General features: G+C 35.6%; 1 long non-coding RNA gene across 2 annotated transcripts in view; it reads right to left on the reverse strand.

The window, feature by feature from the left end:
* Positions 1 to 265: 265 nt before the first annotated feature.
* Positions 266 to 25764, reverse strand: part of LOC135321688 (uncharacterized) — a 372256-nt gene continuing 346757 nt past the window's right edge. For both annotated transcript variants that reach the window (XR_010381662.1, XR_010381663.1), the window contains exons 5-6: positions 1722 to 1847; positions 266 to 859 (exon numbers count right to left, since the gene is read on the reverse strand). This is a non-coding gene — a long non-coding RNA (uncharacterized LOC135321688). The remainder of the gene's footprint in view (positions 860 to 1721; positions 1848 to 25764) is intronic.

The raw sequence follows: 25764 nt of genomic DNA on the forward strand, positions 1-25764 counted from the left end.
TTAAAAGTTTGGCTATGAAAGTGAGAGACCTAGGATGGTAGCCAGGGGGAGTAAAGGGTTAAATTAGAATTTTTTTTTTAAATAGATGATACTTAAGCAGTTGAGAGAGAGATTGAGTTTGACTATGTAAGACAGACAAAAAACAGGAAAAAAAAAAGAATAGCTATCAAAAACAGTAAAGGCAGGAGGGAAAGAGTGATAAAGCAGAAAGGCAGAGCTAGGATTACTATAGTTTAGATAATAGAAATAGTAGGAATAACTATTTCTTTCCTTTATTCTTCAAAGTGGTCCACAGCTTCTCATGAAAATTATGAGAAATATAGTCTGTGGGTATCCTTACTGAGTCAGAATCTAAATTTAACAAGATCTCCCAGGTGATTCAAAAGTACATAAAGTTTGAGGAGCACTACTCTACAGAAGCTGGGGGATAGGGGGAAGGCAGGTGAGATATAGTAGACTGGTAACTGGGAATCAGAAAGATGAAGAAGATGTGATGAGGGGGGTAGCCTAGCATGACCTGCAAAGGTACAGATGTGTTTTGTGGTTGATGGGTTTTGTTTTAATTTTACAAGAGTATAAAGTATAAGTGATCCAGGAAAAGGCAAAGGGAACTTGGTGGACATCAACTTTATCCTGGGCATGTGATGACAGAAAATAATTAGGCACCATTTGGGACATGACAACCTCAGAAAGAGCCAGCTTTTAGTTTAAGGCAAAAGATAGGGTAAGCTCCCAAAGAAGACAATGCATATAAGGGAGTTGGCTGTTTATGGATTAGCAATTCTGGGGGCACTGAATCAACCATCTTTATCTTACCTTCTTTTATCTCATCTCTGTATTTTAACCATAGCCATTCCATCTAAAATGTATAAAGTATAAAACAAATAATTTTCTCCTAGGATAGGAACTTTAAGGGTGAAATATTTAGGATTTACATAACAATTCATATTTTATGCATTTCAAATCACGATATAGAAGAAACTGAAGTGAAGGTCAAATACATTTATATTAAAGAAATACTTAAAAAGAAAATTATACTAACATAAGAAAAAGTTTAGAAAATGTAAACTATTATGATGATCTCTCCTGAAATCTATAATTTAGTTCTGCTAAAATTTAAAAGACTAGCATGTTCTTATGCATATTAAAAAACACAAATGATGTATTCTTTTTTGAAAATGTTTAACTTGAATTTAGTCATTCTGTAAACAGTGGTTCTTAACTTTTATAGTATGTTGTAATCAACAGTGAGCTTTAAAAATGCACTGATGCCTAGGGTCCCTTTCAGCAATTTTGATTTATTTTGATTTAGGTTCTGTCCTGGACATCAGGATTTTGAGAGGTAATGGGTATGTTGTGATTACATAGAAGACCTGTATTCTCAGGAAATGCATGCTGCAGCATTTAAATATGAAATACCCTGATGCCTGCAACTTATTGAGGAAAAAATATATATACACATATAGATGTTTGTTTATACCTACACATACCACTGTGAAGGGTATACAGGTATTTGCTGTATTATTCTTTCAACTTTTCTGTATGTTAAAAATTTTCACAATAAAAAGAGAAAAAACAAGAACAAAACAAATAACCATTTACCCTCAAGTTTAGAATTCAGAGACCAAATAATTGTTTGAAGCCTGATAACGGTTTCGGTGAGATCAGGGCTGAAGTGTTAATCATCCAGGTCTTACATGAAATAAAGCGTTAGTACTTACTCTAACCCTTGAAAATCCAGGAAGCAGATGGAAGATAAGTGCAAGAAGGCTCAAATGAAGCTTCTGCACTTCTCCAGTTTGAGAACAAACTCAGAAGCCCAAATCCCATTTTGCAGCATCTGTGGGCTGAGGAATGTACATGTAGTTAGTCGTGCATTTCAAGAATTTAGCTGGTGTAAGCTAACCACAAATAATTCGTTTTGCTGTATCCACTAATTATATATACTAAAATGCTAATAGTTTCTAATACCTTACAAATATTTTTCACTTGTTCTTGTACTATACATTTGCAATTTCTTCCTTATCCACTTTCTGGCATATCCTCCCTGACTTGTGTAAGACTTTATAATGCATCAGTAGTCAGGATTTGTATCTGTAAGGCTTACATGCCAAACTAGTAGCATTTGAAAAATCTGATAGGAAAGACGTTAACTTGCACCCCAAGTTAAATCTTTTCACATTAATGCTATGCCAAACAAGTCAGTAAGTAAAGGTTCTTAGAATCCTCCTAAATCAAACTCTCTACCAAGCATCAGAAAAATCTGCCATTACCTGATTGGTAGGTCTGTAATGATAAAGGAGATCTGGTTACATAATTAATCAAGGGGATGTAGCTGAGGGTGGAGTGTCCTGTATAACAGTGGGTTCTCCACCCTTCCCTCCTAAGGCAGGGTGGGAGAATTTCCCTTGTAAAACTTTACACTTTAGCTGACTTGTTTTCCTGGCTGAGCATAGACTGACTTCCCATCTGCCTTCATAGGGGCAAGGAGTCCTGATGAGAATGGATTAGCAAAATTCAATTTATTTCCAGCTTTTGGGCAAATCTTTTACATTCTTTTAGTCCCTGCTTTGGGTTGAGTCCATGCTGCTTATCTGAGTCTATAAATAAAGAATAGTGAAGAGCAATTGTGTTTCTGAAAAAAAGCATGGACATCAATAATTATTGTGGCGTACATTGGTATTTAATGGAATACCAAATGGATTATTCTACAATGTAAACAATCCTTATCTAAACTTTTCAGAAAAGGTAGTTTTAAATATTTAACTTATTAAATATTTTATTTTTCCAAATTTACTTATTTAAACTAAGATTTTGTGATGCTGATTTATACCAACTTTTTGCTTGATTCTTTGAAGCAAATCACCATCACCAAAATACACATCTGTATTAATAAAAATACTAATCTGACTCCCTCCTAGTGTTTTGATAGTAAATGGAAAGCACATGAAAAATGGAAAATGCAAACTTTGACTCTTTTTATTCTTGAACAGCTCAGAATTAAATATTAACTTTGTCAAGAACTGAATTTTTATGTAGTAACATGAATTTAACCCCTTCTTTTAATTTTTACATAGTAAAGTCTAAATAGACATGTATCTAGTAATTTATATTTTTCTTTTAATGTATAGATAAGAAATTTATATACTTAGACCATTAAATAAGCATATAAAAATATACTCCCAAAATTGCTTTAAAAAGCATTTGGAATGAAAGTTGTGGTTTAATTTATTAATGAGATATAGATGCATTAAAAATTTTTCATTTACCCAAATAGCTTATTTGCATATTCCATATTTTTAATTTTAATACTGAAGTACAAACTTAGATTTCTCAAAGAAGAGTTTCATTCTATTTTTTAATGTATGCTTAAAATTTGAGAGGATTTAGCATCACAAATCTTTCCTTTTTAAATATTTTTCTTGCAGAAAATACAAATTAAAATAAAGATAACATACAAATATGGCCATATTGGCTGTCTTACCCAGCAGAAAGCAAGCCACTAATGTACTCTAATATGATGTCCTTTCCCCCATTTTAATAAGAAGGTTTGTGTTGTTCTGACATTAAATGGATTAAGCAGCAAGCCTGCTGAGAAAAATACTCAAAGGTATTAAACCCTTGCAGTGTTGGTTTAACTGTAAGTACTGTAAAATAAGATTAAGTCTGAGTTTGGAAGAAGAACTAGATTTGACATAAGACTAAAAGGTAGCAATATTCACAGATGCCTGAATTAATGCTTCATTGAAAAATATAATTAGCACAAGATTTGAAAATATGTCTCCTTTGGCAAATGTCTTCAGAGAGTAATCAGTGCTGTAGACTGATGTAGTGGAAAGAGCACTGGGCAAGTGGCCAAAAATCTTTGAATTCACATTTGTTGCTCTAGCACTCGCTAGCTCTGTGACCTTGGATAAGAAATTTCTGAAGTCTTTGAATTGCAGTAAGGTGGATGTGGCCAGTTGGCAATCTGCCTCTACTATATAGTGTAGCTTCTGTACTGCAGAAGCTAGAAGGCTAAAAACTGCATTTCCCAGATTCCTATGCAATTACAGCTGCAGATGCAAATTAGGTTCAGCCAATTAGATGCACTTGTTGAGATTGAGATGGCAGAAGTCAAGTGGAGGTCATCTTCCTGCTGCTTGCATTGTTTTCTGCTAATAAGTGAGGCTGCTGAAGACATGATTTTTGTGTGGTAGGTTCCAGCATTCAAGTTCTACACTTCATGGGATTTGAGAAGCTGTTAGCGGCAGCCGCAGTGGTGCTTTCCTGGTTCCTTGCTTGTAGCTACAGTAGTGTGCTTCTGAAGTCGAATTCTGCAGTAACTTCTGGATTCCTCACCTTTCTGACTGAAGCAGAAGTAGTAGTTCCCCTAAATAGGTCAGTTTTGCAGTGTTCTGGAAACATTCCTGGATGCCCAGCCTAGAGCCTCCATATTTAGCCTTTTTAATTATTTTGTAAGCTTTTAATTCCCTGTATTTAATTTTTGTCTGCTTAAAAGTACCTGGAGCTTATTCTGTTTCCTGTCCTGAACCTTAGTTGATACACACATATGCAAATTTCATTCATACCTCCTACAGTCATTGAGAAAACCAAACTGTACTAAGTTATTTAATATCATTTCCTCTTTTTTTGAAAAATGGATATTCATGATATTTCAAGCCGCTGTTAAAAATGCCTCATGGTATTTTCCTGTCATTAATTTTGCTCAGATAATATTGATCTAAACACATTTTGTGAAATACTGGTTCTCTTGGGCAAATAACACAGAAGTGACAATTGCATATTCTCTAGGTATCTAGATATTATGAATCTCTAGTCCTCAGAATGCCCATGGGTTTGAATTATACCTTTCTTATCAGTGAAATGAATAGTCCTTACTCCAATTTAAAATTTTCCTCATTTCAACTTTATATTTTGCTGTATTATTGTTTCATTTTTTATGATGGTAATAATTAGAAGCACTGTGGATGATTCTATAAGTAGAAATGGACTGATAGACATAATTCCATATCTGAAAAGATTCTGAGCAGATTTGGAAAAATTTTGCTCTGTATTTTCTGACCACATACTTTCTAAAGTAATAAAATAATCCTTTTCATCACCTTCCCCCCCCACCCCCAAAACAGTTTTTATTGCATCTGTGGCACCAAAAGACTTTTTAATCTTTAATCCAGCCCATGTGCCAAACCAGCATCAAGGTATCAATGTTCTTCAGATCGGTTGTGTATTTCCTGACTGTTCTTCATTGTTCTCTGGTTTTAGCCTTGCTCCTGACTCTCGTCTCCTTTTCTGTTTGTGTTTCTTCTGTGCCCTTGACACACACACACACACACACACACCTATACATCTAGATAAAACTAGGAATGCTTTTGGTCCCTTAGGACCTAAATTCATTCACTTAGACATCAATTATGATAAACACTCTCCAGTTCTCCCCAATAGGAGAATTCAGAAAACAAGACAATTACACTGAGTATTCATGACTTTCTTATATAATTTTAAATATTGGACAGAATAAATTACATCAAATATTCTAGTGCTCTGTGGATAAAAGCTTATTTATTTATACCCACATATATAAAGTTCTGTCATAGAACTCTATTTTCATTATTTCATGTAAAATTTTGTTATCAACCAATTCTAATCTTAATAAAATATTTCCTAATTTTCAGATTTTTACCTTGAATTTCCCTACCCCCTATTGAATACTACCAAAAACTTTGTTCTAAATAAACATGCCACTTCTCTTCTCAGAAGCTTGTAATTTCTTCTTGTCTATTAATCAGATTTGAATAGCCATCTTAAGATACCCTATAAACTAATCTAGCTTTAATTCTTAACTAATTTTATCTTCCCCATTCCCTAACATATGCCCTCTACTTCAGACAAATTTTTTTTATCATTTCCTGAATGTATTCAATTCATACTTCTTTCTTCATCATGTTTAGTTGGAAAATCTACTCTCCACTTACTCAAACTGAACCCATCAATCTCTTAAAGTACTTGGTTGTACTAAGTGCTTGTTCTTCACATTAACTTATATTTTATCATATTACTTATGATTTTTTCCATTAATAAGCCATAATTGTCATGTAATTGAAAAACATGCTGGTGAAATGTTACATGCTTAATCAATATGTGTTTAATTGAGTTGAATGTATATACTTAACACAACATAGCCCTGAACATTTTTTTGTTGTTGAAGTTAAACATCCTAAAAAAGACATTCATGTTACATATTATTGTTGGGTTGGTAACTGGCAAGGTTTCTCAGCTACAATGTCTCTTCTTTTCAGATGTCAATAACAAGTCATATATTACTTGTAATTCAAGGTGATCTAGCTAATTTGGTTTATATGCTGAAGCCAGATCACTTCATTAATTGTACAGTCTAATATTTACCTGTTAGGGATAAAGGATGCATTCGTTCAACAAATATTTAAGTATCTGCAGTGCACTGAGTGATGAGGATAGCATCAAAAATAGGACATGGTTTTTGCATTGTTTTTAGAAAATGCACTGAGCATTCGAGGTGAGGGGAGTGAACAGGGAATCACTGTGGAATGTGATGAGTTTGAGGATTATGGTAAATACAAGGTATTCTGAAAGCACATAAGAAGGATGCCTAATCTAACCTCGGGGGTTCTGAAGTGATTGATAGGCTAATCGCTGAAGACCAAGCATTACCCAGCAAGCAAGGCTTGAGAAATTCAGAAGAAACCTGGGGCAAGGTCTGAAGGCATAGATGGGAAAGTCTTGCTTGGCATATGAAAAGTTTAAGGATATAGGAAAAGTTATTTAATTACTTAAATTTTTCTGCTGGCATATTCAGTTCTGATTCAGACTTAATATGATCCTAGTTCATATCTTAAAATCTAACAAAGCACCTCAAAACAAAAGAACACACTCGGAATAATATATTTTAAAATAATATTTCATTAGCAATTACTATCCCTAAAATGTTTGCAAGGGAAAAATTCTTTTCCTTCTGTCTTATGGTACGCTCCTAAGAGCTTTCACAGAGGGAGTGCTCTCAAGAGAAGGGGATGTGAAAAGTAAGACAGAGGGGAATGACTGAAGCAGGAGAGTGGTCACAGCTGGAGCCTGGCGCCAGCCGGGTCCTGTGGGAAACTCTAGAGCATGAACTGTATCACAGAGTTGGTCCCATCTTGAGGCAAGAAGACTTGCTCGCATCAGTGAGGAGGGAAGGGTGGATAACCTGGATGTTGGACATGGAGGCTTCCATAAAGCAGAGGGAAATGTTAAGAAGGGGAAGCAGTGAGCCTGGCCAGCCAACACTCAGAGCATCTGGGGGATGGATACAGCTGGTAAAGCGGATCTCGGTGGGGAACTAACAGGACCTTCTAAACCGTATTTCTTACATTTCAGGAATTTTGAGTTTCAACAACAACAAAAATACTCATTCAAATGTCTTAATATACTTCCATGTATCATAGAACTTAATTGGTTTTGTTGATTTTTAGAAAAGTAATTTAAGAATTAAAGAAGTTACATACTCTCTCTCTCTCTATATATATATATAGCCCAAGACACATCTATATGACGTAATGAATACAGTCTCTTTTGAAATTAATCATTTCTTCTGTTTTATTATATACTAGAAACCTGCCAAAACAGACATTAGCCACTAGATTGGAAAAGAATAGTCACACTGTGATGAGCTATTGTATAGTTGCTTTTTTAGAAAAAGCCTTAGTTTATTTTCCTTTGTTTTTCTTCCTATGATTTTTCTTTTTTCTTTTCTTATTAACTCTTTTTCCTTTGAAATTTTTCTTTAGCTTTTCTCTCTTTCTCTCTCTACTTTTCCTCTCTCCCTTCCTTTCCTTCCTTTTTCCTTCTTTCTTTACCACTGTTGTGAAAGAATAGAAGCCTATCACAGAATAACCAAAGCTAAACCTGGGACTGGAAAAATCAAATTGTTTCAGGAAATTGAACATGCTTTTATATTTTTCATTTTCATTCACCTAAACTTTTATGAACTATTTCATGATTGTGTTCTTCTCTGAATTTTAATCTTTTACTTCCAAAATACCTCCCCAATAAATTGAATAAAATGTATTGTGTTCCATCATCATTCAACTTTGATGAATTTATAGTGTGTTCTTTTAAATGACATTTTTGAAAAAGATAAGTTCCTTAGAGATCCCACAATCCAGGGAGCAGGATTTCCTAAAACCGTTGTACTGAGCTAAGTTACTTACCTATTTTTGTATGGAGTCAACTTGTCATCAAAACAGAATTAACATTGCATTCCCCTTTGGTCAAGGACACATTAAACATTTAGTGCAGCCTTCACATCTCTCAGGAATCCACAACCATAAACAATTAGTTGCATACACTTCTTATAACATAAGGTGACTTACAATGTGCTCTGCTACTGTTTAAAATTAAGTGCTTACCACTACATATTGCACCCATGAAAACATTACAGGATGGCATAATTTAGCTCTAATAATTATGAACTTTTTTTTTGTTATAGGTAGTGGCTCCACTGATGATGATATAAAACTCTGACATGATTGTTGTGATTGCATTCTATTTTTAAATATCTGTTGTGTGAGTATGGCAACCAAAATATTAGTCATAATGGTAATTCAGTAATTGGTTTACTCAATTGTTGAATGGGGCACTGTGTCTATCCCTATGCCAATGACCTGTCTTTGTTACTGTGGTGATACAAGGAGCACAAATTGCTTGGTGCATTCATGTCAGTACAAATTGTACTAGTCAGGAAAAAATGAGGATGAAGGGGTCCACTTGTCCTCTTTTGAATTTATTAGCTCTGTAAGGAGTATTTTGATTTAAAAAAAAGTTTTAACACATATGTATTCAGTTTCCATATACCTTATATAAACTACAATTATCTTTAGTTTTCAAAAATGAATAAAATCTATCTTTTCCATTCAATTCTTTTTTTTTTTAATGAAAATTAGTGTTTATCAGATACAGGTCCTGTGCATTTTACATACTTCCTTTCAACAACCCTATGAAACAGGTGCTTCTTAAAAAAATTAGAATAAAGTTTACATACTATAAAATTCACCATTTTAAAGTTTTACAGTTGAGTGGGTTTTGCTGTATTCACAAGGTTATGAATCTATCATAATTCCAGAACATTTCATCACCCTCCTCCCCAAAAAACCCCATACTCATCAGCAGTCACTCTCCATTCCCTTCCTGCCAGCTTTTAGAAAACCACTAATCCACTTTCTGCCTTTAGGGATTTGTCTATTGTGGACTTTTCACATAAATGCAATTATACAATATATGGATGGCCTTTTGGATTAGCTTCTTTCATTTAGCATAACATCCTTAGGGTTCATCCAAGTGCTAGCACCTATCAATATTTCCTTCATTTTAATGGCTGAATAACTTTCTGTTGATATATCACAGTTTTGTCTATCCATTCATTAGTTGATGGACAATTGAGTTGATTCTATTTTTTTATCCATTTTGCGTAATGCCACTACAAACATTCATATACAATTTTTGTGTAGATATATGTTTTTATTTCTCTTAGGTATATATCTAGAAGTAAAAATGCTGGGTAATTGGGTAACTCTTTAACTTTCTTAGGAAACTGCCCAATTGTTTTCCAAGTGGCTGAGCCATTTTACATTTCCACTAGCAATGCATGAGGGTTCCAATTTCTCCACATCCTTGCCAACATTTGTTACTGTTGTTCTTTTTCACGATAACCATTTTAGTCAGTATGAAGTGATATTTCATTGAGGTTTTGATTTTTATTTTCCTAATGACTGTCATTGGGCATCTTTCTCTGTGTTTATTGGCCATTTGTATATCTTCTATGGAGAAATGTCTATTAAGATTCTTTTTGTATCCTAAATTAGGTGACTTCGTTGTTATGTTGTAGGAGTTCTTCATATATTCTGACGACTACACTCATCAGATACATGATTTGCAAATATTCTGTCAGTTTTCACTTTCTTAATAGTGCTCTTTGATACACAAAAGCTTTAAATTTTCATGAAGTCCAATTAGTCTGTTTTTTCTTTTGCTGCTTATGCTTTTGGTGTCATATCTAAGAAGCCATGCCAAATCCAAAGTCATGAAGGTTTACCCCTATTTTTTCTAAGAGTTTCATAGTTTTTGTTATTCCTTTTAGGTATTTGTGAGATCCACTTTGAGTTACTTTTTGTGCATGATGTGAGGGAGGAGTCGAGCTTCATTCTTTTGCACCTGGATATCCACCTTTGTTGAAAAGACTATTTTTCCCCCATTGAATTGTGTTGGCATCCTCTCTCTAAAATTAATCATTGTCATCCTCTTTTTCTTTTTTTTTTTTGAAAAGACTGAAGAATTTTAGGTTTATTTTTTTTTAATGCATAACTACTTTGTGTTCCCAAGCATAGACTTGTTTATAAGGAAAGAGTATACAGCCTCCTGTTACACACATCATTTAACACTTCGAGGATTCTGAGATCAAGTTTAAGAATTATACATCAAATACTGTCAATTAAATTTTAACATACAAAACCTTCACAAACCCCCAAATTTTCCAAGCTTAGAAGGGAGATTCTAGGACGCTATTACACATTTCCTAATTGGAATTCTAAAAAATTTTCTGTTAAAAAGAAATTAATCTTAGTGGATTACAGTTCCTAAATGCTTGAAAACAAATAATAGGTAGATGAACTCCTCACAGCCTCAAACAAATTGAATCCTACGTGGGAGGTCATGGCGGGAGTAGGTGGAAAGCACAAAATAAAGCTGCTAAAATGATCAATTAATGCACAGATGTTGGTGAGCAAAGACCAAAAGGTAAATTCTTCTAGCAGTTAACTGACAGACCTTTCATTCTCTCTCTGTTCACCAAGGGGGGTTTATTTGCCTATGAAGATGGCAACTTCTAGAAGAAAACATAGGCAAAACAGTAATTGACATAAATCTTAGCAATGTTCTCCTAGGGCAGTCTACCCAGACAATAGAAATAAAAGCAAAAATAAACAAATGGGACCTAATTAAACTTATAAGCTTTTGCACAGCAAAGGAAGCCATAAGCAAAACAAAATGACAATCTACAGAGAGGGAGAAAATATTTGCAAATGATGTAACTGAGAAAGGCTAATTTCCAGAATATATAAACAGCTCATATAACTTATTAAGAAAAAAACAACCCAATCCAAAAAAAGGCAGAAGACCTAAGCAAACAATTCTCTAATGAAGACATACAAATGGCCAATAGGCACATGAAAAAAATGCTCAGTATCACTAATTATCAGAGAAATGCAAATCAAAACTACAATGAAGTATCACCTCACGCCAGTCAGAATGGTCATCATTCAAAAGTCCACAAACGATAAATGCTGGAGAGGCTGTGGAGAAAAGTGACCCTTCCTAAAATGTTGGTAGAAATGTATTTTGGTGCAGCCATTATGAAAAACAGTATGGAGATTCCTCAAAAAACTAAAAATAGACTTACCATATGACCCAGCAATCCCACTTCTGGGTATATATCCAGAGGGAACTCTAATTCAAAAAGATACATGCATCCCAATGTTCATAACAACACTATATACAATAGCCAAGACATGGAAGCAACCAAAATGTCCATCGACAGAGGATGGGATAAAGAAGTTGTGGTATATTTCTACAATGGAATACTACTCACCCATAAAAAAGAATAAAATAAAGCCTTTTGCAGCAACATAAATGGACCTAGAGACCATCATTCTAAGTGAAGTAAGCCAGAAAGAGAAAGAAAAATACCATATGATACCACTCATTTGTGGAATCTAAGAAAAAAAAAAAAAAGGACACTATGAACTCATCTACAAAACAGAAACAGACTTGTAGACATTGTCATCCTCTTTCTAAGCAGACTTTCATGGACTCTCTCATATCACTTCCAAGTCATCTCATTTTTTTATTTTGACATTTCTGAAATCTCATTTCTTGCATAAAACAATGATTAAACCAAGTAAACAATAAGTACCAGCTTATTCATATGCCTTATTAACACTTTTCCCTTCAGATTTCCCTTTGCTTGTCAAAGAAAGGCAAACGTCAAGAAAATAATGTAGTAAGTGTAAATTTTAAAGTTTTAGAAGAGCTATATTTTGTGGAGCATTTACATGATATTATTTAAATGTATATATCTATAAGGAAAATGGCCATATTAAAGACATGTTTTGTTGTGGTTTTTCTCCATATAAAGATGCTCAACCTCAGAGGCAGATCAAGATGAATACCATTCCCTGTACAAACATGTATTGAATACCTGCCATTGTGCTAGCATCACTGATGCTCGAAAAACTAACATAGCTTCTATCCTCAAGGGACTTATCTAGGAATGCAGAAGGACCAGCAAACATAAGATTACATTCCAGCCTCATGGTATGGGCATAAGTGTTGTAGAAGAACGAGGAACAACTAATTTCATCTCAGAGCGTTAGATCTAGAAAATAAAATAAACCTCTTCTAAAAAGACAAGAGGGAAGGCAAATGATTTCCAGCTAACTGGATGACATCCAAGGCAGAGAAGTATGAGGGGAAAGCATGATGTACTGAGAAAAGGATCAGTAGTTTGGTGTGACTAGATGCTGGAATAAGTGGGGAATACGGTGGCAACTGAAGACTGAGAGTACATTACAAACTAGGCTAAAGATTATGGATTTGATCCTCTGGCCACTGGAAGTCACAGAGTGTTTTTTTTAAGTAGGAAATGATCTAGTGCTTATCATAGTTTATATATTATTGCAGTGGTCTACTTCGTCTGCAGTGCCTCCACTCAAAACTGGTATTATAATGTAAGAGAGATGTGTAACACTGTAGTCAAAAACTTGCACCCTAGAGATACAAATGCCAGTTCAAACTGACTCCTTCCAACTATATGGTTATGTAATTTTATGTCAGTCATATAACCTCTCTGTGGCTCTGTTTCCTCATCTAAAAACCTCACAGATTTGTTGTGAGAATTAAACAAAATAATACAGGTGAGACCTGGAATGTATTACATGCTCAGGAAATGATAGTTATACAAAAACGTCTTTGAAGGCTGTCTCATCTTTCCAGTGCCAAATGCAGGAAGACTTCAATCAATACTTTAGAATGACACGATGAGTTTAAGGGGTCAGGCCAGTAGCATTTGGAAATACAGGTCCAAAGCTTAAGAATGAGTTTGGGCATGGTAGTGAATTGCTATGAATCAGGATGTCATACAAATAGAAATATGAAATGAAGCTCTGATAGTTGTTAAGCTTCAACAGAGAGAGCAGAAAATAAGAAGAGAATACTGTTCAGGAGGGAATGTTGAGAGGAAAGTAACTTTTAGGGGAGCAGTTTTTCATGATTTAGGAGTACACAATCTTTGTAAAAATGTTGGAAACTCTACACCCTCTTCCAAGGAGAATATGAGCAGATGTGGAGTGTTTTGTATGCAGTTTTAGGGGTTCATGGGCACCATAAACTCATCCGAAGGACCCCTGATTTAAGAAGTGAAGAAATAACAAAGAACAAAAATATGAGACTTGGAAGGAGAAGATAAGGAAGAAAATCCATTCTGGAATATATATTAACTAAGATTGTATCAAGAACCTAGGATCTTTGCTGGTGACTTGGAATACGAAATCATAAATAATTGTTTAGCATTTGTATAAAGATCCTTATTTATCCATATAGTCAAGTTCAAACCAAGTATCTGGCAACCTTAAATAGGGCAAGGAAAAGCCTCTTGCAGTGCTGACAACTTTATGGTCGAACATTTCACTGATTTCCTCCAACTACACTACTAGTCAAATACTGAGAGTATACATTGGGTAACATACATTGTATCTACATTGTTTTTCAAATGCACGTATCTCATCACCATTAGAATGTCAAACCCGTAAGAATGCCCAGGGAGTGATGTTTTCTAATTCTCAGGTTTTTCAGAAAGTTCTATTTAGACACAGTGGCTTATGTAGATATAGTAGTAGAAAAGTCTTCCTTAAATGCATGTTTCTTTCTAATTGAAATTGTTTCCATGTTTATAGCCTCAATCTCTTTATCTCTTTTTAAAAGAAATGGAAGAAAAGTTAAAAGGTCCTTAGAGTTCTATTTCTAACTAGTTCCTATTGATGCAGTGAGGTTATTCTTATCAATTGATTGGATTTTGCTCATCTCTTTGGGCCAGAATGCTTCAGCAATTAACCAGATTGATCCACTGTAAACTTTTACCTTGTTTTAAGTAGTAGTGAGGTCACTGTGGGGATTAAGGCTAGACCTAGTTTTTGTTCTGCCCTTTATACACAACCAAAACTAATTAGTCCAGGAAGCTGAGTTGGGGTTGGAGGGATGGTCTAGAGACGGGTCTGTGTTTTCTTGTGTATTTCCATAATTGTACAACCTGCTGTGTCCTAGGAAACATGTTAAGGGTTAAGAAAACAAAGATGAATATGGCAAACCTCTTTTCTTCAAAAGCTCAATCTAGCTGAGGCGTCAACATATAAATAGTTATAATTCACGTAGGAGAGTAAGTTTAGCTTCCTTGTGGTTAGTGGGGTGGAATGGTGTCATGGAAATCACAAAGGTGACACCTGAGAAAAAATCTGAAAGATGAAATACGAATTTATCTGAAAGTTGTGAAAGGGGAAGAGACTTCCAGGTAAAGGGAACAGCATGTTCAAAGTCAAGGTGGCATAAATAAGCATGATGTGTTCCTTGAATTACAAGGGGTTCAGTGTGGTGATATAAAAAGTGGGAGAGAAGATAAATGGGCTGCCGAATATTCTGTATCTTATGAACAAATTCCCACGAGTTTGTAGGTAGGTGTTTGAAAACAATGGTTGATTAATGAAATTTCTAATGCTATACTCTTGTTCATATGAAAGTTTACTATGATTAATTCATGATGTTTGTCTTGGGCTAGTAGTCAAGAAGGGGCTGCCTGGCTTTAAAGGAAAAAAAACAAAAACAAAAAACTTTACTTCTCCTGGGAAAATCTTTGGCAAATGAAACTGGAAAATAGGCTGGGAGTGGAGCATAAAGCACCTTACAAACTATGACAAAGCTTTTCTGTGTCTATGAGATCCGTGGATTTGTTTTTCTTTAAGAACTTTATTTTTTTAGAGCAGTTTAAGGTTCACGGACCCATAGATTTGCATTAAGAAGTCATTAATGAATGTGATGTTGTAGGAACTGTAGGAACTTATTGGAAAAATAACCAGTAACATTTTGGAAAGAAGTAAGAAAAGATAAGACCAGTTAGGAGGTGATTATAATACAAAAATAAAGGCTTGAACTAAAAGCATACAAATAAGCAGGGAGAGAACAGGATTAATTTGACAGGTATTCAGTGGATAAAATCAACAGTATTTGATACTCGACTGATGTGGAGGGAGAAGAAATTTTCTAGGGTAACTCCCATGATTCCACCTCGGTGGCTGGGCAGATGGTGATGCCATCAATGAGACAAGGAATTAAGGAGTGTTTGGGATGGTTGGAGGAGGTGACTTTGGCATTGGGCATACTCAGTATAAATTGAGGGCTGCTCACCAAAATAAAAACATTATATAGGCAATTGGGAAATGATTCTGAAGTCTAAGGAAAGAGGAATATGCCAGAAATAGATGCTCGGGGTTATTAGCATGTAGCTGGTACTTAATTGCATAGCAGATGCACTAAAGAAGCCAACTGGTCACAGAGACAAGGGTCTACTGAGTGGCTTTACCTTGCATTCATCACTATAGACCACTGTTTCGTTTTCAATTTTGGAGAGCCAGAAAAATTTGTTACTGCTTCAGTTTTTCAGACACTCGGGAAAAATAATTATCTATATAAACCATATAACTGCATCCTCTGTTCTAGGAATATTTTCCCTCTTAACAAATTCCCCATTATAGAAACAAATTTTATTTATAAACCAGAAACAGACTCATGGACATAGAAAACAAACTATGATTACCAAAGGGGAAAGGGGGGAGGGATAAATTAGGAGTTTGGGATTTATACATACACATTACTATATATAAAATAGGTAAACAAGGACCTACTGTATAGCACAGGGAACTATATTCAATTTCTTGTAATAACATATAATAGAAAAGAATCTGAATATATATATATATGTATGTATGTATAACTGAATTGCTTTGCCATACACCTGAAAATAACAATGTAAATCAACTACACTTCAATAAAAAATAAAGTAAAATAAAATTCCCCTTTATAAACAAGTAATTTTTTTAAATTGTATATTATATTCTACGAAAGTGCTTAAAACACAAAAATAACAAAAGCCACTGATTTTCAGAACTGTTTTAGACAGAGTGTAACAGACATAAAAAATGGAGCTGTTTTCGCTGAATTAAGACTGTGACTGCTCAGTGTAGCTTACCAAGTGGTCTTGGAAAATCTGGGTCTCAACAGAACGTACGTTGGAAACAATGACCTATGTGGAGGTGCACCATTCCCGCCCTACTGCCATGAGCACCATTTTCTTTACAGAAGTGCTCAGGTTTTCACCTTCAGTGTGTCCTCCTCCAGCAGTGCCCTGGAACTGGCTTGGACCAAATTGTGAGAGTGGGTTGTGCACCTCTTCCAATTTTGTATTCAGTAGGTCATGTGGATAGCTTGAAATCAGCCATAGAGGGTGTATTTACACCTCAGAAATCAGAATGCTCTACAAATTCAAGCTCCCCTCCCCTAAAGCTGTTAAACAATTACCAACACAAATTCTCTCTCTCTCTTTCTCTCTCGCTCCTCCAACCCACAATTTCAAAAAATATAGGACAAACTAGCGAAATTTGTATCTCTGTACCCTTTACTGACCATGTTTTCTCTAGATTTATTTTTTTCCTTGGGTAGTACTACCAACAGTTAGATTACAGTGATGTTTTACACTTCTGCTTTGGACCTAGGAGAAAGTCTGTCTTACAGTAAGTGAGTTCTGCAGATTTGCTACATTTTTTGTTTAATAAGGATGTAGGAGCTTTTCTGCTCGTCTCCTGTTTCCATGAAGAAGGAGTACCATTTGAGCAAAACTCCTAGCTTCCTGCTCGGCCTCTTTCTCATCCTTAATGAAAGATGAAAAATGAGTTACATGACAAAATGGAACATCTATCCATCCATGTTTCTCAAAGAGGTGAATTGCTAGGAAACCCCATCCTTTTTTCCTTGCTTCTCCGCCCAGGACCAATGAAAGATGGCATATCTGGGAGAGTTCACTTCATAGACCCAAACTTGAGTTCCTTGGGCTGTCCCAAAACCAACCTGGCAAACAGGGTACGAGAGTTTGCAAGTTGCTTTGCTGCAGAGGTAAAGTATGTTCTCCAACTGATTTATCAAGCATATGACTGACACAGATCTTCATTCATCTGTCTCCTATGTCTTTATTCTCAATCAGCTCTGAACACAGGAAGGAAAGAACTTAAAATTTTAAACAATCCCCTAAAAGTTCAACAACTTTCACGTATTGCAAGACTACTCAAATACCACCTCCTCTGTGTGATGTCTTCTCTCTCTTCCTCTCAACTATTAAAGCACTTGTTTCAAATCACTCACCTGGTGCTCATCATATACTCCTTTAGTGATGCATGCACATATCTTATCCACCAAGGAGAAATGTATCCAACGTTTCCTCTCATAGCTCTAGATGGATACACGAGTAACTGTAAGAGTCTGTATGTCAAGAGAGGCCAAAGGACAGTGGGGAAAGAGACCTACTTTTCAGTATGTCTTTTGCAGATTTTGGAGTTCACCCCATATCTTCTCAAAAATAAACAAAAAGAAAAACCCTCAGCCTAATAAAAACAATGTATGACCATTAAAGTCATTAGGATTATTTGCTATCGACAAGAGAAGATGAACAGAATTTATAATCCAGCATTTTTCACTGCACTGGAAAGATGGGCAGAATCTTTTGGAAGATTTATTTAAATGAAACTTTATTATAATTAAGCCTTTAAATCTATAAGCTATGTTTAATCTCTAGAAAGTAAGTGATATCAATCCAACCCTATTTGGAATTGTTTTATAGGACCCTTTTTGATGTTTTGCCTTGGATTTTTACTGACAAATACTTTTAAAAATAAACATCAGTTACTGTATATGCTTCTGTGTTTTTTTAAACTCATATTTTCTTAATATTCCATAGCTTGAAAATTACTTCCAGAACTCTGATCCAGGAGAAAAAATTATCTTCTTTAACTATATGATTCCTCAAATTAGATGAGTCATTTATCAAGTTAAAAAACAAAACAAAATGAAGTCATATAGATTGTGGTCAATCTAAAGCCTGTGCCTTATCCCAAAATGGAAAATGGGCCAATGTGGAGCTGCTCTTGTTGACTCAGGGCTAAGAGACCCAGGTCCTGGCTACTTGGCTTTAATGTCCCTTATGGAGCACTAATTTAAGGGTCATTGTTCCAAACAGTCCAAGTAATCATCATGTTTCTCTTTTCCCTTGTGAAGTAGGAAGCTCAAAGCTAAGGTCTGTGTCTTATACATCTTCCTGGGTGGGATTTTTTTAATGCATATACATACATATATACATTTTCATATTTTTTTCATTAAAGGTTATTACAAGATATTGAACATAGTTCCCATGTGCTATAAAACAAGAACCTACAATATGCTACATACAAGAGACCCCCTTTAAGGAGAAGGACACACATAGATTGAAAGTGAGAGGGTGGAAAAGATATTTTATGCAAATGGAAATGACAAGAAAGCAGGAGTTGCAATACTGATTTCAGAAAAAAATGATTTTAAAACAATGGCCATAAAGAAAGATAAAGAAGGACACTATAGAATGATTAAAGGAGCAATACAAGATGAGGACATTATATTTGTTAACATATATGCACCCAATATAGGAGCACCTAAATACATAAAACAAATACTAACAGACATAAAGGGAGGGATTTCTTAATCTAGCATTTCTCCTCTTCTCCTTTGTTTTCTGTAATTATTTCAAGTTAGCATATCTGAGCTTAGAGTGAAACTCAAATTCATCAAGTTGATTGTATGTACATTCATCAGCCAATCATTTGCTCTCAATTTGATGAAAATAGACTCAGTTACAGTTTCCCCAACAGTTAGAGGCTTTCCCATGCTCCATTGCCTCTTTCCATAAATTACATACTCAGAAGCAACTAGGAAAGGATACAGGGCACACAGACCTCTATACATCTCTAATAGTCTCAACTGGACCCTGGGATCCAAAATGAACATACAATAATGTGAAAGACTGTACAGTTAAAATACAAAATTGTGAATTCTGAGTTTGTGAACCAAAAATGAACAGGTAATTGTGTCTCTTTAAAGAAAAATATATTTTGAGAAAAACATATTTTGAGAAAAACTTGTGCCCACACCAGTCTCTACACACAAAACCAACAGATGACACATATAACCTGAAGCTATAAAACTGATGACAGATATATCTATTTAAGACTATGGATTGTGACTCCCAGACAGCTGGAGCATGATTTACTGGAACAGTCGCTAAATACGTTAGCTGCCTTTTCCATATCAACATTACAACAATTGGCAATAACTGTGTTCACAGAAGCATGAGCTCAGAAAACTGGCAATATATGTCCCAAAGCAAGATTTGTAAAGGGCACTATTTGACGTTAGATGGGATAAATGCCACCCTGAAAAGTCATCTGTGTGACAACCAACTCTGGAACTTTCCAACTCTCTTTAAATAGATCTGTAAATTTGCAATAGATACTGATTTGAAGGGAGAAAAAATAGAACATAAAAAAAACTTCAGCCTTAACGAATATTACATTCAACATGCTTTTTGTTGAAAACCTAACATTTATTTGCTAGACACAATATTAAGAGGTTTAAATCTTACAAGATGAGCAAGACATTTAGATAATATGTAGATTTTTTTCATAAGAATAGTAAGAAAAAAGGCAAGAATGCCAAAATTTAGACTGTTCTCATTCTCTACTGTGATGCCATTGCCCTTAGCACGTGGGTAAGGATCTTACCTCCAGTTCTTTTCACCTTTAACTCTTTTCTCTTAAAGTTGTTGTTACTTAAGTACCTGCTAAAACACTGGTTTTAAAACCTGACCTTTTAACCTATTTTAGGAGGTACTAAAATTGCAAGGCTACATACTTCAGACTTAAAGGCAGGTCTCCCTTGTAACTAGTTCTGGAGGTGTGCTTTGAGGAACTGTTCATTATTCCTTGGCTTTCTGCTTGTAGGATGTGGAAAACACTGAAGCACTGTTAACTGATCAAAATTCAAGAACTCTGAGTACCCCAAATTAGATTTAGTATGATCCTTGATTCATCACTGGTTTCACCATTGATTCATGCGATTTAGCTAACAGGAAACAGTATTAGCGGTTTCTATGTCAGATAAACGGTGCTGAGTGCAAGGAGGGAATCCTACATTAGGAAGCCCATCAAGTGTAGGTTCTTGCCGCTGGTTGTGAAAGAATCTGCACAGTAGAGGCAGAGGGAGAAGTGAACAGCTGCTTCATTGCTCAGAAAGGGAAACGGAAGGAAAATGCTTGAGCAGGGAGAAGGGAAGGAAGAAAAGCACTTGAGTGAGGAAGAGGGGCTCAGGTGGGGTGCTGTCAGCCAAGATGGGCAGTAGGGACAGCTCCGGCCCGGGCTGGGCCATGTGGATTTTTATGACAGGCTTCTACCATCATGTCCTCATTCTCGGTTTGATGGAGCCAATCAGTCCTTGTTCGAGTTCTTCTGTCCTTGTATGGACTTCTTTGGTTGTTGCCATGGCAATTGTCAACTGTCATGGTGCTGTGTGTCATTTAGCATGTTAATATATTACAATGAGCATATAATGAGGCTCAAGGTCCCCAGGGAGTCAAATCCTCCACCACCTTCGACTGGGTTCTAACCAGTTCTTGTTTCTTCTTTGCAGCTGCCTCCTGATACTTAGATAAGAGTAATTGGTTTCTATTTGAGGGAGTGGCAGGGGTATGATCCTGGGGGATACAGCTTTGGTAACAAAAAGGAGAGTTGCTTTTAACCAGAATGCCTGCAATCTGGTGGACCCAACAACCCCCGAAAAAACCATCTCCAAAGATTCTGGTTCAGCCATGAAAGTTTTATAGGGAAATGAAGGAATAATCTCAGTTAATGGTTGAGATAGGCAGTCAGAGTCATAGCCATTCTCCAGTGCCTGCAGGCCTGCCCTAATCAACTGCTTGAACCTTCTCTTCTATGACTCAGGGAGGCCTGGGAGACATCAGCTTTTCTATAAACAAGAGGTGGGGGGGGGCACACCGTCCAGCTCCCTTTCAGTGTCATGTAGACAGGGGATGATCCCTGTGGGTCTGCACACTGCCTTCTACATTTGTGAATTTAGACTCAGTGTAACCAACTGTCCCTGTTTGCGTAGGACTGTTCCATTAGCACTGAAAGTCCTGTGTCAGGTGAAACTCAGTCTCTGGCAAGCCAGGAAAACTGGTCACTCTAAGTCATGGCCTATATTAATTTTCTTTATTTAAATTAGAGCCTGTAGCATTTAATCACTAATATTACTGATTCTTAATATGTGCCACATTCTATTCTAACTATTTGGTGAGGATACTATTATTAATCACATTTACTAATGAAGAAACTGGCACTGAGAATTTAAGTAATCATCCCACCATCCCAGGTCTCACAAGGCAGATAGATTTCAGGGTCCACATCCTTAAGTACTTTGCACTAGGGGCTAGAAACAAATTAAATAACATGTCAGCAAACTCCTTAACGTGCCTACTGTTATTCACTGGCAAAACCATGTATGCTGTGGATTGCACTGTCAGATTGGAATAGAATAGTGCATTTTGAATGCTAACAGAATATTTAGCATAAGTTACATTCTAAAGAACATGACTGTATTTAAAACTGTCACTATCTGTATAAGATAGCCCACTTTTAAATTGTAATAAACGGTATTTTTGTCAGCTATCTCATAGAGCAAGAAAGCAGAGGGTAATCGGAAACACAGTATTCTAGGTTTTAAGGCTAATCTTTACTCTGCTTGTTTTAGGATCTAGAGCTCTAGAAGGAAGCATAACATTTCCATGATATTGGGATGAGTTTGTACCAATTTTATAGCTTGAATCTTATTTGCCATTGCTCTGATACAAGACCATTGTCTTTCATCTTTAAATGTATTTATGTATACGCCTAGACAAGCTGCCATCCTGTGCTTCACGGGATGGCTTGTTTTAACATGCATGGTCTGAGGAGACTGTAAGCTGCCTCAGGACAAGGATTCTATTCTTCGTCCTCAATATTTTATTGTCAGTGTCTGACAGAGGGTTTGGTTTAGAATAGGCACCTAATAAATACTTCTTGAATAAAAGAATGCCTGAGGGATTTAACAAATGGGCAAATACCTAGAAACTTAATAGACATCAGGTCAGATGTAAAAAATATGGCTGCTGAATTATGAAAACATAATTTTTAAAAATTTAAAATTTAGAAATAAAAATGAACACAGTAAAATGGTGGTGTAACATAAAATTAATGTTATTTTATTACTGCAGTTAACATTTATTGGGTGCTTCCTATGTGCCAATGCTGTACTAAGTGCTTTTTCAAAAATTTAATTCTCATGACAAATCTACAAAGCGGCTATTATTATTGGCCACAGTTTTACATATGAGGAAATGAGACTTTGAGAGGTTATGCGACTTTATTAAGATCTCACTGCCAACAGGTAGTGGAACTGCAATGGTAATATTAATACCATACGCTTCCACAGAACTCAGGACTTCCTTTATCAGGATACACCTCAAACTTCCTTGTAATTGCTTGTTTAGAATGTGTTTTCCCCACTAGGTGAAGGCAGAGTCTGTGTCTATCATATTTAACATTTTATTCCTAGAACCGAAATATCTGGTATCCAGGAATAGTAGCTCAACAATATTTGTCCAATGAATGAATCCATTAGTTGAAGAATCAATAGACTTACAAAACAACATGACTTAAAAATTATAGAGAAAAATAATAGAGTAAAAACATTCTTCCAGGGTTACAATATAGATGCCTATTCCCTGAGATGATTACCCACACTTAGCTATTAAAACAGATTGTAGTATGACACATATGTTTGGCACAGAAGCTAGCCTTTCTAAGAAGAGTAGCCAAGAACTATGTTGTTGGAAGCTGAGTTGTGTGAAGGGAAGTAACTTTTTGGCAGAATCTAGAAATCACAACAAGAGATCATGAATTAATAGTCCTTATGAGTAAGGATGACCTTGGCATCAGGACATTATTAAATAAACTATTATTGTGAGAGTATGTTTTTCTCCACCTTCTTTATTCCTCATGGAGTTACTCCCAACACAAAAAAGAACAAAGGATAGACTGGTTTCCATTGTACTGATCCCACTCTTTTGTGACAGAGAAGTCAGGTGCATGATGCTTAATTTAGAGTGAAGCCAGGTTAAAGGCAGGTAAGACCAGCACTTCTACCAAGTGGAACCGCTTAATATACCCAGGACCTCTTAATAAACTCAACCCAGTGCAAACTGGCACGGAGGTTTTCTTGTACAGACCAAATAAGTAAATCTGTCTGGTAGAAAATTAACCAGGTGATAATGGTAGATGGATGGCTGGATGGAGGGATAGAGGGATGGATTCAGATGATGATGGCAGGCATAGAAATAAAGGCATTCACTAAGAAAACAGAATAACCAAAAAAATTTCATAATGCTTCAAATACATTTTTAAAGTAGGAGCAAAAACACAGGTTTGAAATATAAAGAATTAGAAGTTTGTAGTTTTATTATTATTTTTAATGGTGTATTGGAAGGGGGCACAATTTTGTCAGTGAGATGGTGAGTTTGGTTTTAGATATGTTAAGATGGGGTGTGGCAAGAGAACTAAAGAAGAGCAGCTAGAATTACAAGATGCTAACGCTCATTAGAGATCCGAACTTAGAGACCAAGATTTGGGGATCATCAACATGGATGTAATCACTGAGGCTGTCAACATAGGTGAATTTTTTAGAGATAACAGATACACACTACTATATATAAAATAGATAAACAACGAGGGCCTACTGTATGGCACAGGGAACTATATATTTTTTGTAATGAGCTGTAATGGAAAAGAATCTGAAAAAATATATGTGTATGTATATGTTTTACTTAATCATTTTGCTGTACTTATGAAACTAATATTGTAAATCGATGACACTTTAATAAAAATAAGAATAAAAAAAGAATGAGAAAGCAGGTGAGCCTTAGGAATATCCACAAAAACGGACAGAAGGATGAAGTGTAATTAGAGGGGTGGTCAAGAAGTTTGTTGTTTAGGTATCTACATTCAAGTAATGGAAGAGTTTCAGGAAGGGCAACAGTCAAATAATCACGTATTTAGGATGAAGTGGGGGCAGGGCCACTACTGCAGGAGATAATACTAGAAAGCAAGGTAGGAACTATTTATTAGAGGAGCTTAAATCTCAACCATAAGAGGTTAGGGGTTATTATTGTTTGTTTAATATGACAAAGGACTTAAGAAGGAGAAGATTAAGAAACGACATTTGAATGTGTCCTGAAGGAAAGTCCCTGATACAGAGAATATTGGTTTATGGAAAGCAGCCAAAAAGCAAATTAAAGGGTGAGAGGTGAAGTAAAAGGAGGCGGTAAGCATACACTTTTCATTTAAGGACTTCGGGTATAAAAGGAAGGAAAGAAGTATAATGGCGGGAAATGTTAGGGGCATTAGGTTAACAAAATAAAAGGGCACTGATATAATAAAGAAGAATCTCATCTTCCTGAATTCTAAGCTACTCCCTCACAGTAAATTAGTAGCCTTGGGAAACTCATTAACTCTGCGAGGGCACTGGGGTATTGTTCCACGCATTGTCCTTGCGGGGGCTGACAAAGCATAGAGGCTATTATTCATAGCTTTAGGAAAAGCACTTCCTGTCACATTGGAGAGACTCCCTAGGAAATAAAGATACCATTATAAGAAACAGAAGCAGCAGTGTCTGCTTTCCTAGAAGGAAAATGTACTTGAAGATAACTGTCAAATCCTTTAGCAAAAAGTTAATCGCCATTATCAGATTTGAAGCTACTGGTTGAAAATCATTTTTACATCTTTCCTATTTCCTGTTTATGTTTTGGTTTCTTTCTGTAAAATGGTATGTTTAGAGTTGATGAACTGTAAGAAAACTTTTAGCTTGATTCACAACCTATCTTTCCTGATTCTTTTTCTTCTCAGTTACCACCTGAAGGAAAAGGAAGGGTATCCATTATATATAATGCAGAGAATGAACAGAGGAAGCTTCTCCTTTTTCTCTTCCTCCTTCTCTCCATTTTCCTTCTTTTCGCTCTCTTTGGTTTAAAAATTACATTGTGAAAACTTCATGTATTATGGATCTTATGAACGCTGAAAGGGATGAATATTTCTACAAAGCAGTCATTGACTTTTTATGTATTTTACCGATCACATAGCTCCTAGGATTCTTGTAAATAGTATTATGAGCTGTAATATCAGAACAGCAGTAATAATGACACTTACCATCACAATGTTAATTTTCTGACCTAATTAAAATTTGAAAACAGAATGTATATTTTTGAAATCGATTTCTCATCTGCAAGCTTCCGACTTTCAGATTTACTTGGAAGAAAGTGAGAATCCTACTGCCCTCCATAGCCCTACAGAATTTTAATGATGCTATTGTAAATGCTGGTGCCTACAATATGGACTGTTTCAATGCAATTTGTCACACATTTGTTGAAAGCCTATTACTGTGAGGTTTTGGAGATAACAAAATGAAATCAGGGTAGTTACCTACAAGAGC

The sequence above is a fragment of the Camelus dromedarius genome, chromosome 7, assembly GCF_036321535.1.
Source record: "Camelus dromedarius isolate mCamDro1 chromosome 7, mCamDro1.pat, whole genome shotgun sequence".
Lineage (NCBI taxonomy): Eukaryota > Metazoa > Chordata > Mammalia > Artiodactyla > Camelidae > Camelus > Camelus dromedarius.